This window comes from Pipistrellus hanaki (assembly GCF_964339955.1).
Source record: "Pipistrellus hanaki genome assembly, chromosome: 4".
In the NCBI taxonomy this organism is placed as follows: Eukaryota; Metazoa; Chordata; class Mammalia; order Chiroptera; family Vespertilionidae; genus Pipistrellus; species Pipistrellus hanaki.
In genome coordinates, this window is record NC_140506.1 from 20,495,252 (window position 1) to 20,509,888 (window position 14,637).

Below are 14,637 nucleotides of genomic sequence, written 5' to 3' on the forward strand. Positions count from 1 at the left end.
GAGGCTTGGCTCCACTCCAGGTTACAAAGTTTCAGTTGTAGAAGGTAAATAAATTCCAGATACCAGGGTCTCCACTTGGGTCACCAGTGGGCATGGCCTGCCTGCAAACCACCACAGGCCCCTGGCCCAGGCTGCCCCATACCCCAAGGGAACCCCAACCCTTATCCGGGACACTCTTCAGAGCAAACCAGGTGGCCCAACCTATGCACCAGGCCTCTATTCTATCTAATAAAAGAGTTATATGCAGACTGACCATCACTCCAACACACAAGATGGCTGCCCCCATGTGACACAAGATGGCCACCACAAGATGGCCAGCAAGGGATGGCAGGTGGGAGGGACCATGCCTGCAAGGGAGGGCAGTTGAGAGGGACCAGGTCTATAAGGGAGGGCAGTTGGAGGCAATCAACCCTGCAGGGGAGGGCAGTTAGGGGTGGCCAGGCCAGCAGAGGAGGGAAGTTGGGGGCAAATAGGCTGGCAGGGGAGCAGTTAGGCATCAATCAGGCTGGCAGAGGAGTGGTTAGGGATGATAAGGCTGGCAGGCAGAAGTGGTTAGGGGCAATCAGGAAGGCAGGCAGGCGAGCAGTTGGGAGCCAGCAGTCCTAGACTGTGTGAGGGATGTCTGACTGTCCATTTAGGCCAGATCCTGGTGGATCTGGACATCCCTTAAGGGGTCCCAAATTGGAGAGGGTGCAGGCTGGACAGAGGAACACATCCCCTCACCCCGTGCACACAGCCTGATTGATATCCAAACAGGGTACATTAATCAGGAGCAAAAAATTTGGGGTGTCTTAGAATTCTGTCTACTGCAGATCATTTCCTCAATTTTTTTCAAACATTATAAATGCCTTCATCCAGGTAACCTTATTAAAAACAGATTTAAATCTTAAAAATCAGCAATAATGGGTATAGTTTTAATGTCTAGTTGCATGCTTTTCATGTGTTTTTCAAATGTAAAATGCTAAGAAATATTTTGTCTACTTAAAAAGTGTTTTACCTCTGCAGATGTTTCCACCATTGAATATCTCCATTCCTATCCTATGCCAAACTGTCTCTTCACAACTGAAGTATGAAAAATACTGGCAATTATTTTTTAAAATTTTGAATTTTATATGTAATTAACATATTTTAACATACTTAATGTTGAGACTTCATGATGCTTAAAAATAAAAATAAAAATGATCCATGTTAATGAAAAATGAACATAATAGCTTAAGTGAGATATAAAACTTCTAAGAATGTAAGGGATTAAATGTATGTTACTTACTTAAAAATGCTCATGCTTTATAAAGAATAGTTAAAGGACTATAGGTGCCTCAAAATATCACAAAAAATCTAATCATTCTTTGGAAGTCTCTAAGAGTGAGAAACTTAGGGTTAGTTTAGCATGATTCATTAAAAAAAAATTTAAAATATTGTCATCTTTTAGATTTTTGTTTTCCAGTCTTCAAAAATATTTTCCCAAAGTGAATAAATTCTTTCTCTGACTGTTAATTGGATGCTCACTTTCTGGATGCCAGTGGGAGATAGGGCAGCAAGGCATATTTTCCAGGTTCATGGCAGGAACCAAAACAACATCAGCTGAAATGTGGAATTGTCTCCCCCACTGGGACTGGGAAAGCCAGGGAAAGCCTTATGCATTTTAGCACCTTCTGTGATAATTTTTAGAATTTGGTACGCCACATTACAAATTTCACCTGGTGGCAATCTACTGAGATGACATATGGCCACAGCAGATGCTTGGCAACAACTTGACCTGGGTCTGGAATTTCATTGTAAAGATAAGCAATATTAGCACTTCTCTATGTAGTTGATAATTTGACTAAAAATATATCTACTTATTATTCAGAGAGCATTGTCTTGGACTTTTTGAGGATGCATGTTGTTTATAACAACAAAGCTTGCATAATTTGTATTGTTCAAAGAAGGTAATTGGTCCTCATGAAACAATACGAATTCTCACATTTAATTATGTGTTTATCAGTGGTCTGGTGCATGAAATTCATGCACTCTGTGGGGAGGGGTCCCTCAGCCCAGCCTGCAGCACCCTTTCCAATCAGGGACCCGTTGGGAGATATCCAACTGCTTGTTTAGGATCGGGCCTAAACCAACAGTAGGACATCCCTCTCACAATCTAGGACCACTGGCTCCTAACTGCTCACCTGCCTGCTGGCCTGATCTCCCTAACTGCTCTCCCCTGCTGGCCTGATTGACCCTTACCACATCTGCCTTGGCCCTGACATCATGGCTGTGTCTGAAAGGACATCTGGAAGGTCATCCAGAAAATGTTTTGTCTAATTAGCATATTATCCTTTTATAGTATAGATGATAAATCCTTCAGAGAGGGAGGGAGATAGAAACATCAATGATAAGAGAGAATCATTGACTGGCTGCCTTCTTCATGCCCCACACTGGGGATCAAGCCCACAGCCTAGGCAGGTGCCCTAACCAGGAATAAAACTCTGAGCTCTTCAGTTCTCAGGTGGAGGCTCTATCCACTGAGCATCATAGGCCAGGGCTACACTTTCCATTTCCACTGGGATGTGTGCTGTCTGCTAGAGCTGAAGCACTAATGCTGTCTCACTGGGGCAGAGTGGGGTGCACTGGGCAGCTCAGGACAGAGTGGGGTGCACTGGGTTGGAGCAGGTGGAGCCCTCCTGAAAGCTGGAGAGAGGGCTTGTTTAACAGCCATACCTTTTCACGGCTGTGCTGCCTCGCAGTTGAGTTGCTACATTGTTGGGCTGTGCCACAGTCAGCAGGAGTTTACACAACTGAGCTGTCTGCACGGATATCTTTCTCCACACCACACCGCCAAGCTGGGGGCTCCTCTTAGAGTTGAAGTGATGGAGGAGAGACCACCCTTGGTTGGTAGCCCAATGAGCCACCATGGAAAGAAAAGAGGGGAATTCTGATTTTACATGAACGCTCCAATTTCTTACGTTGGCAACTAATGGGAACTTCAGATGTTTGGGCCGAACCACAGAGGCGGTCAGGCCTGGTGTCCAGGCCACTGGGCAGAACTGGGCTCCTCTGCAATGGATTGGTGGCAGGGCCAACCCAAACCCTGCACCTCCTGACTGTGTGTAACCATGTCAGTCTAGCTTCTTTCACTTAGCAATATGCATTTAAACTTATCTATATCTCATGACTTAATAGTTCATTTCTTTTCATTGCTGAATAATATTGAATTTTTGTTTTGTTTATTCATTCTCCTATTGAAGGACATCTTGGTTGTCTCCAAATTTGGAAACTTTGAGTAAAGGTGCTCTAAACGTTCCAAGGAGTTATTTTGTGTGTATGTGGATATATATGTCTTCAATCCAGTTGAATAAATAACTACAAGTATAATTGCTGGATCACATGGTAAAACTATGCTTAGCTTTGTAAGAAACTGTCAAACTGTCTTCCAAATTGACACCCTTTTGCATTCTCATCAGCAATGAATGAGGATTTCATTGCTCTGAATTTTCTTATGTACATTCTACTTCTCTTATAAACCTTAAAATTCATAGTTACAATTTTTCTTTAGGCAGTCATTCTAAAAACAATTTAAAGAGAAAAATAACCTTTTATATTTACTTACATATTCCCCACTTCTATTCTCTTTGATAACTTACATGGAACTGAGTTTCTATTTGCTATACATTTATTTAGCTATAATAATTTCTTTTAAGAATATTTTGTGATATAGGTCTTTTGGTGGCAAATCTCTCAGAACTGGTTTACCTAAAATATTTCTTTATTTTCCCCCATGTTTGAAGGCTATTTTCAATAAATATAGAGTACTGTACTGAATTTTTGAACATTTAATCTGGCCTGTTAGCACTCTATAGCATAGTTTCAAAAGAGAACCAATAGTATTTCTTTTCTCTCACACTCACTCCTGTGTGTTTATATGTAGGTTTTTTTTTTTTTTTTTTTTTTTTTTTTTTTTTTTTTTTTGAGATGCTTTTAATATAATTTTTTTCTGGTATTCAACAATTTTACTATGATGTGCCTAGGTATATGTGCCTTTTATTTGCATTTTGTTACCTAGTCTTCTTAGATCCATGAGTTGATATTTCCATGGAATCTGGAATATTTTTATTCATTCTCCTATTGAAGGACATCTTGGTTGTCTCCAAATTTGGAAACTTTGAGTAAAGGTGCTCTAAAGCTATTATTTCCTCAAACATTTTTTTTTTCCTTTTCTGGTCTTCCACAACAACCCCGAATGCACACTAGATGGAAGATTGCTTGATATCACATAGGCTTTTATTGTCTGTTTATCCCCCCACCCCCATTTTTAATTTAGAGAATTTCTCTTGGTCTGTCTTCAATTTTAATAATCTTTAGTAATCTACTATCGTGTTTTCCCGAAAATAAAACATCCTCCGAAAATAAGACCTACTTACAGAATTCCTTCTGAGTGAAATATAAGGCATCCCCCCGAAAATAAGTCTCCCCCCCCCAGGCTCTGTCTCAGAATGAAAATTAATTTACCGTAAACTGATCACTAGGGCCGCCCTGACTGGCGTCTAGCAACCAGTGATGTTACACTGAGTCCTGAAGTCACTGCTGTGTGGAGGCGAAGTGGAGGTTGGAGTGAGCGGTGAGCACAGGGCAGGAGAGAGAAGGAGACTTTCACAGATGCATGTAGAAGAACAGGAGGATTAGAGCAGAAGGGACACGGCAAAGGTGGTGAGTGCTGGTCTATCTCTGGCAACATTACCTGATGTTCATGGCTGCCCTCATGATGACTGAAGGTTCTCAGTCAGTGGCAGACCCTGCTCCAGCCCAAATCCAGGCCCCAGCAAGCCCAGTGACAGTCCCCAGGCAGGGCCCAGGGGGTAAATGTCTGATAAAGGGGTAGGGGGGATGTCTGGTGAAGGTGTTCAGTGGCACAGTGTTGGGGGGAGGGGAATCACTTAAAATTCACAGGAGGATCAGAGGGAGCAATCAAAATGACACAGGAGGATCAAAGAGGGTTACTAAAATGGTAATCTCCCCTGTGATTCTCCAGTGCCATTTTGATCCCCTCCTCTGATCCCCCCTGTTTCATTTTAAGTGATCCCCCTTCCCCCACCTTGATACCCCAATTCCTGTTTTTTACCCCTAGAAATGAGTGCAAAAAGAAAAAGCTACTCTGTGGAGTACAAGAAAAAGGAATCGTGGAAGACTCTTGGGGCCAAAATCTTACTGCTTTCGGCAAAGAGAAGATGTTGAGTGTCCGATTGGTCTGAAAATGGCGAGCAGAGTGTGGTAACCTCATTGAACAAGTGGACAAGGGAAATGCTAAAAGCGCAAGTGTGGATCAGGTTGGCAACCATTATTTTCCGAGCTGGAAGACCTGATCTGTGAATGGGTTGTTGACAGGAGAGCAAAGGCTTTGGTTGTGAATAGGGCTCAGATTCAAGAATTTGCCCTTGCAATGGCACTACAGTTTGACATAGCCCCTGAAGACTTCAAAGCATCACAACACTGGCTGGATAATTTCCTTCATCGTAGTGAACTGTCTTTAAGAAGATCTACAACATTGTTTAGGTTGGAAGATACTCAAGTTGTTAAGCAAGCACTTGCATTCAAGTCCTTTATTGATGATGCTGACTTCTCTAAATACAATCTTTCCAACATGATTGCTATGGAGGAAACTGCAGTGTTTATGGGCCAATCATCTCAAACAACAATTGAACAGCGGGGTGCCTCCTTAGTGTACATTCCCTCCACTGCTTACGAAAGTGCACGTGTTTCCTGTATTTTGGCAATTCGTCTGGATGGCACTAAAATCCCACATTTAATCATTTCTAAGGGCAAGAAGGAAAAGATTGAACATGTTTTAGGCATTTTTATTCTTGAAACTGAAAAAGCCTGGGCCACACAAGCAGTTATAAGGAAGTGGGTCAATTTAATGCTGCTGCTTATTATGCGAGGGAGCCAAAGAGGTCTGCTAGTCTGGGATGCAGCCAGCACTCACTGCACTAAAGACATGAAGACATTTCTTCATGAAAGAAAAAAAGATCAGATAATGATTCCCGCAGGAATGACGGCCTATCTCCAGACTCTTGAAATTGCAATAAACAAGTCATTCAAAGACAATTTGTGCATGGAAATTAATGACTAGATTGAAAATAGAATGGAGAGAAATCAGCGTGGAAACTTTGTGAAACCTAAACTGCAAGAAGTTGTGATTTGGGTGAAGAATTCATGGGAGAAAATCACTGACAGTTGCATTGCAAATGCACTGCGAGCAGGCTACCCTGACAAGAAGTACTCATTTAAAGACAGTGCTATTGCTAAACATGAGAGATTTGGTCCACTGATTCTGAAAGAAATGGAGTCACAAGAAATTCACCAGGAAATTCAGGAATTGGATTGTTATGATGATGTTCCAGAAGATGATGACATGATTGTCATTGAATAAATGAGTACATTCTTGATACTGTAGGATTCACAGTTTGTCTAGTTTGTGTTGACAACTACCATACTACCGTACCATTTACAGGTAATAAATTTCCTTTATTTTCATTTAACAATAAATGTGTACCGTATTCTTCTTCATGGAGAAATAAGACATCCCCTGAAAATAAGACCTAGCGCATGTTTGGGAGCAAAAATTAATATAAGACACTGTCTTATTTTCGGGGAAATAGGGTATTAAGCTCAACCACTGAATTCTTCATTTCAGATATTGCCTTTTCCAATCAAATTTTTATTTGATATATATTTAGAGTTTTAATTTTTCTACTAAAATTCCCTATTGGTTCTCTCATTATTCTAATTTTTTATACTCTCTTTATAATTTTTAAACACTTAATACTAATTTCAACAACTTTGTGTTTCTACTTCTGTTTCTTTTGACTACCTTTTCCCTGGCTATGAGTCCTATTATTCTGCTTCTTATCTATAAAGTTTTTATTGGATGCTGGGCATTATGAATCCTATAATGTTGAGAACAATTTTATTGTTTTCCTTTAAATATTCTTAAGTGCTTTTTTTGTGTGTGTGTGTTTTTTTTTGGGGGGGGGAAGTCAGTTCATTTAATAATGGGTCAGCTTTATCTGTTGGATATTTGGTTTTAGCTTAATTGGGGTTAGACCTATAAGACCTCTCATTTGAGTCACCTTAATTCCTAAGCATAGCCTTTCAAAGGGTTAACTGGATGCCTGTTGTGTTCTAATAGGTCTCTGGACTGTCTGTTTGATACTCTTACATGCCCCAGAATACTGTGCAGTTTTCCCTTGCCCCAAGTAATTTTTTTCTGTCAACTCCTAGAGATTTACACTGCATATTTACAATATATTGTATGGTCAAGAACATAAGAAAACTCCTCTACAAATTTGTGGGCTTTCTCTCTGCTCAAGACCCACCTCTCTGGTATTTTGTCACACAAATCCCAGGCAACCTTGCAGCTATGAGCTCCATTTTGAACATTCTCAACTCTAAAAAAATATTAAAATTGATTTGAAAAAGAGAGGTTTGTTGTTCCACTTATTTATAAATTCATTGGTTTATTTTTGTATATGCCCTGACCAGGGATTGAACCTCCAAACCTGGAGCATTGAGACAATGCTCCAACTGAGATAATTGGACAAGGAACATTCTAACCTCTTCAAGACTTCTGTACTTAACTTCAGCACCAGTCTCCTACTCCACTGAAGTCTGGAAAGCACCTCTAGTCAGAATGCTAGGATCACCTTAGTGACTTTCTTTTTTCCAGATTTCATAAAGCAATGTTGCCTATGTCCAACATCTGAAAATGTCTCTTGGTTATATACCTCTAAGGGGGAGAGGGGTGAAGAGCTAGTCTGGTGCCATTATATCCTGAAACAGAAACCCCACAGAGACAAATTGAGACAAAGTTTGACTTCTATTAGAGATAACTAAATTTTCAAAAATTTAAGTATTTTGCTCAAGGTGATAAATCATCATTGGAGCAGAGTCAAATATCCCAAAATATCTGTTGCCCACTGTAGTCTTATAAGAATATGCTTCCACTTCAGCTGAAACTGGTTTGGCTCAGTGGATAGAGCGTCGGTCTGCGGACTGAAGGGTCCCAGATTAGATTCCAGTCAAGGGCATGTACATTGGTTGCGGGCACACTGTGCAGGAGGCAGCTAGTTGATGTTTCTCTCTCATTGACATTTCTAAATCTCTATATCACTCTTCCTTACTTTCTGTGGAAATCAATAAAATATATTAAAAAAAAAGAAGAAGAATATGCTTCCACTTCACTTAAATGGGTCTACCTCAGCTTCTTAGAGAGGAAGGAATTGAAAAATGGAATAGGACAAAGCAAGCATTCTGAAACTGAACAATTGATATAAGTGCTATTAATAATTGCTATTTGCTATACAATTTTTACATAACACCTAAGATTAATATAACATTATAAAACACTTAAAGAGTACAGAACACATAGAAACCATTTATTAAATGCACATCCTAACTGGTCTTATGAACACATCAGCTATCAACAAATTATTTTTCAAGGTTAATTCCAATGTAAATCAGGATTACTATGTTAAAACCTTTTATTCTAAGGAATGACTATCCCAATAATTACACACTTGAGGGTTTTTTCTTTTTTCTTTTTTGTTTTGTTGTGTGTTTTTTGTTTGTTTGTTTGTTTGTTTTTTTGCTTTTTTTGTTGTTGTTTTACCATAGCATATGAGGCAATATTTATTTTTATAGCTGTGTTAGTTTTAATGGTGACATATACAATTAGTTTTTACCTTCAGGATACCCACAATGTGTTGTGTGTGTGTGTGTGTGTGTGTGTGTGTGTGTGTGTGTGTTTAATATTACCATTTAGAGCATGGTATTTGAAAATATTTTAAAAACAGTTTACTATTTTGATACCATTTGCCCATCTTTATAAAAAAAATTTATTTCGTCTTTTCTAAGACTGAATTCAAATGACAGGGATAGTAATGGAAGCCACTTATCCACCTCAAAAATGTCACTGTTTTCTATAGAAAACACCTTTGATTCGCTCCACAGTTTCTAAAGTTGTGATATGCTTGGAGGGGGCTCAAAGAGAATATTTCTGTGCTTCCAAACTCAAGAGAACTTGAATAGAAGAATAGAAAGAAGAGAAGAAAAAAATAGCAACATATCTCATGCATTGTTGTGCAAAGGGCCCCTGTATTTTAAATTGTAATGAGGTGAAATGATAGATCAAGTGGAATGTACAGCTGGAGGGGTGGAGGAGGTGAGAAACAACCATATTTTAAAAGCAAATATTGGCTTGATAAAACAAAACAAAACAAAACAAAACCTAAGAGCCCAATGTGATCAAAATACCAGTGTCATAGTTTCCAAAGAGAATCTGACTTCTATCAAATTAAGAAGCATAATCTCAGAGTAAATGTAGAAATTAAATTCTTATAAGGGTCAGCTTAGTCCAGCATCCACATGCTGTAACCACTCGATAAAGTCACATTTCAGTCTTACTAACTTTGGCATAAAGAATGGAAGTACTGTACTATATAAAATATAAAGAAGTAAGTGTTAAAATTGAAGTGACCCTCCTACAAAAAGAAAAATGAACAAATATTCATTCTGGGCTATTTCACAGTTCTCCTATCTAATATATAGAAGTTTATATTTCTCAAAATATTTCATTCTCTCTCACACACATTTTTAGTACTTTGACTACTTACAAAATTCCTGTGAAATATCAAGAAAAATTGAACTATTTTTAAAAACTGAAATCCCGCCCTGGCCAGTGTGACTCAGAGAGCTGTGAGTTGAATTCATGACCAGGGTACATATCTAGGTTGCAGGTTGGATCCTTGTTCAGGACATTTGGGGCACATATGAAAGGCGGTCAATCCATGTTCTCTCTCTCCCTCTTTCTCTCACTCTCTCTCCCTTCCTCCCTCCCTCTCTCTTTTCCCCCTCTCTCAAAAAATCAATAAGCATATCCCTAAGTGAAGATTGAAAAACAAAAACAAAAAACCACTAAAATTCAAACAAGTTAAAGGTTTGTCTTGTTTTGATAAAACTGTAGTCAATAAATCGTGAACAGGCATAAGAAATCAACCAAAGGATTTGTATGCGTGCATATAAGCATAACTGATGGACACAGACAGTAGGGGGGCAAGGGCATGTGCTGGGGATTAGGAGCAACTGGGGAGAGGTCAATAGGGGGAAAAGGATATATGTTTCAACAATAAAAATTTTTTTTAAAGAAACTGTACCTAAGTGCACTGGGCTCCTGTGACAATCTTCTGAATTAATAAAATTATGATACTAATCACACAAAAATAAATAAATAAATCAGGAACACAAATCAGCCCTGAGTTTTTGTTTTGTCCTATTTTGCATTACCACAGAAAAGGGTGATGTTATAAAAGATCCCCTGCCTAGTATATCATCATTTCATGGTCATCAAAATGCCCTTTGTTAATGAGACAGCTTACGTAATTTGCTGGAATTTCCACAGGTAACTACCAAATCAAAACAATAATATCCATGAGAGAATTCAGTACGAGTGATCAGTCTCAATGGGCTTAGGAGTTTTTTGAAAAAATAAACCTTGAAGGAGGCAATACCTTGGGTGGCATAGAGCCCTTAAGTCCACGAGGGGATTCATCTTAGCCTTATAAGCCCTCTGTAGTGAACTACCATGGACATTCTTGCATCATGATCTTGACTTAGCAGTTCTCATATTTTAGCGTACTCCTACTCTTAGTTTCATAGTTTGTGGTAATTTTAAAGAATCTTATAGAAATATAAGAAAATAATATGGGTAAAATGATTGTTTTCTTTTTTCTTTGGGTGTCTGGTACCTCTTACATCTACTGTATCTCTGACCTGGTTATGCAGTGCACCCATGGGGGTTAGTGAAGAGGAACTTCCCAAATGACAAAGATAGGTCTTTCCAGGATGAAAGTAAATGTTTTACTACATTGAAAAATAGAACCCAGTGATCCCACTTCTAGGAATATATCCTGAAAAGCCAGAAATAGCAATTAGAAAGATCATAGTCACTCTATGTTCATAGCAGAGGAATTTACAATAGCTAAGATTTGGAAACAGCCCAATTTCCCATCAGCAGGTGAATGCATTAAAAAAACTCTGGTACAGCCGAAACCAGTTTGGCTAAGTGGATAGAGCGTCGGCCTGCAGACTGAATGGTCCTGGGTTCGATTCCGTCAAGTGCATGTACCTTGGTTGCGGGCACATCCCCAGTAGGGGGTGTGCAAGAGGCAGCTGATCGATGATTCTCTCTCATGGATGTTTCTAACTCTCTATCCCTCTTTCTTCCTCTCTGTAAAAAATCAATAAAATATATTTAAAAAAAAAAACAAAACAAACAACAAAAAAACTCTGGTACATTTATACTATGGAATACTATGCAGGAAAAAAAAGAACATTTTACCCGTTAAGATAGCATGGAGGGACCTGGAGAGTATTATGCTAAGACAAATAACCAATCAGAGAAAGACAAGCATCACATGATCTCATTTATATGTGGAATCTGATGAACAAAAATATCCAAAGCATGTAACAGACTGACTTATTTCAGAGGGAAAGAGGAGCATGGAGAGAAAAGATTAACCAATGAATTTATATGCATATATGCATAGCCCATGAAAAGACTATAGTGAGGAGAAGGCCTGGGGAGGGGACCGAAAGGGTGTAGAGGGGACCAGTAGGAGGCAAGAGAGGACAGCTGTAATACTTTCAACAATAAAAATAGAATTTCAGTGGAAATTCACCCAATATAAATGAGCAAAGAAGTTCATTTACATCAACTCTATAAGTTATTCTTATATAGGTAATTATTTTCTTAGCAATATGTATATTTTTTTAATGTTCTTCACAGTTGACTTAGAGCAGGAAGCAGAAGGTACCAAGAAGGACCTGGAATATTTATCCACATGCCTGCATAAAGTTCTGAGAATCCTTGACATTTTAGAAAACTTTTAGAATGACTTCATTGGAAAAGATGGTAAATATACATTGTAGTTGCTAGTATCTATTCAGCATCTGTTTTTCTCCACCACTCCCAGTTGAGTTATTTTAGGGGCTAGAATATAGCATGCAATTCCTATATGTAAATGCAGGAGGTCAGGGAGTATTCAATAAGTGCCCAATCATAGTTGTAAAATCTCCAAATTTGCCTTTGCAAGTTGCAGTGAGAGCGCATTCCCTATCTCTGTGGTGTTTGACAGGCAGGTAAAGGAAATGACCACTAAATAATGGCATGCATAAAGGAGACAGGTATTTCAGAGGGGAAAAAAAAACATATCTAGAATGGAGAACAATTTAGAAAACAGAGGTAGTGAGGGCAGAGCTGACTGAAGTCAGTTATACTTCTATGGAAACTTTAGTTCTTTAATTAAAATAAGTTTCAAAAAGTGGAAGCATTTTTACAGTCCTCCTATGGCTCAGAGTAAATAGTTAGATACCGTTTACCTTAGCACACTGAGCAGATGAAAAAAAATCCACAAGCTTATAAGACCAAAGTGGTCTCTTCAAACAGAAAGCCTCCGGTGACAGCCAGTGTTGTTTGCTTTCTGAGAATTGCAGGAGGTTAAATGAATCAGACGGTTAATGGAAACTAATTTCTCCAGAGGCAGATACTTCCAGAGAGAACCTCAACCCACAGATGAAAAAATTCCACCTCCAGAATCCATTAAAATACAGCTTAATCTAAATTATTATCCTTCAAACTCTGTAAAAGTAGTTTTGTACAAAATCAGAAAACATGAAGCCATTCACTAATTCCACCTGTATCCTTGAGAAGAATCTGTACTTGCCTAATGTCAGGACTTGACACTGGATCCACAATGAGCTAGCGAATCAATATCGCATTAACTACATCTATAAATAAGTGATTGTTTATTTACAAAGTAAGTGCATTGCCTGCTTTGTAAATCAATCCTTACTCCTCTAATAGTAAGCTGTACTAATCATAGTAGAACAGTGAATACAGAGAGTAAGGTCTCATTGAATACTGCAGCTATTAGTACCAATTAGTATTGGTACCAATAGCCTAGAAGTTGCCAATCAATGTATTGAAATCTTATCTCAGCTTTCTGTCTAGTATAGGTTAATAATCTAATGACCCTCTTTAGGAACTTTTTAATACACTAATTTCTCTAAATTGATATTCTTAAAGAAGATTATTCATATAGATTATCAAGATTATTTAGGTTGCTTAATATCTGCCAGTGTCTTAGTGAGAAAAAAAGAACTACTTCCTTCATATTTAAATGAGACTTTTTCAGAGATAGAACATATTTTTAGTAATTGTTTCTTAAGCAGTAACAATATAAAACTACTAGTAGCTCTGCACATGAATCCATGCACCAGTACCTCACCAGTAATTCATTGCTGCCCTCCAGTAGTTCTCTGCCTGATGCCCCTCCCTCCTGTAGCTCCCCCTGACCCCTCTACCCTAGCAGCACTAAGCATATCCATTTGTTGGCTTGGGCCCACTAAGCCATTAATCAGATATCCCTTGAAAGCTCCTGGACTGCATTAGGGAGCAGGTTGGGCTGAGAGACCCCACCTCCCCCGTGCACTAATTTTGTGCACCGGACCTCTAGTACAATAATAAAATTCAAAGTGGAGCTGAAGAGGTGGCTGTATAAATGAATTTAAGAATACCTTACTATCTAAATTAGTATTGGATAGTGATATTCTTTTAAGCATTTGATTTGTTAGAAAAGATAACCCAATAACTCTGTGCATCTCAAATACCATTTTAAACCTGGAAGTAAAAATCTCTCATTCATATTTTTCTCTTACAAGGGTTGGGGGACAATTAAGTGTTAGTTGACTTCTCACATTTGACTTAGATAAGATTTGATCAAACAACTATAAAATAAGTCAAGGTTCTAGAAAGAAAGACCAATGTCTCCAGGTACAATTCTCAGGTTGCAGCCAATGCCTGCATCCCCTGAAAATGATGCCGAGGTCAAATGTAATAACACCGGATGCTAAATTGAAATGCCTAACGACAACGACGGCATGTAAGTGTAACCCAAGGTATCACGTTGCCCCAATAATTTCAGTACAAAAATACTTTGGTGTACAAGGATATGAAAAGAGATATGGAAAATCATATTTAGGAACTGCATAGGTCTGCTCAGGCTGAGACAATGCAGTGCTACAGGCTGGATGGCTTAAACAACGGAACTTTGTTTGTTCACAGTTCTGAAGGCAGGAAGTCCAAGATCAAGTCACCAGCATGGTCAGTTTCTGGTCTTTCCCAGAAGCTACCATCTTTTTTGTGTCCTCACAAGGTCTCCTTTGGACACTGGCACTGGGTAGAGAGAAAGAAAGTGAGCTCAGGCAGGAGAGTGAGAGCTGGAACTCTGGTATTCCTTCTTTAAAGGACACTAGTCATTTCAGATAGGAGAGGGAAACCACCCTCTGACTTCATTTAACCTTCCTTAACCTTCCTAAAAAACACCATTGTAAAATTCAGCCAAAATGGAGGTTAAAGCTTCAGCCTATACATTTGAAAGGGGCACAGACATTAAATCCATAGTAGAAGCAACATGATTTTTATGTAGAGCAAGTATATGCACCTGCTGGGGATAAGAAGAAGATGGTTGTTTGAATCATTGAACTTGTCTCTTTGAACAACCCGAAATATCTAAGCGCTTACGCTTCATCTAGTGGAACTACCTTAATCTA

At 38.8% G+C, this 14,637-nt stretch overlaps 1 long non-coding RNA gene across 1 annotated transcript in view; it reads left to right on the forward strand.

Annotated features, from left to right (window-relative positions):
- Positions 1-14,637, forward strand: part of LOC311621527 — a 1,687,340-nt gene that overhangs the window by 1,072,171 nt on the left and 600,532 nt on the right. The window lies entirely within an intron of this gene.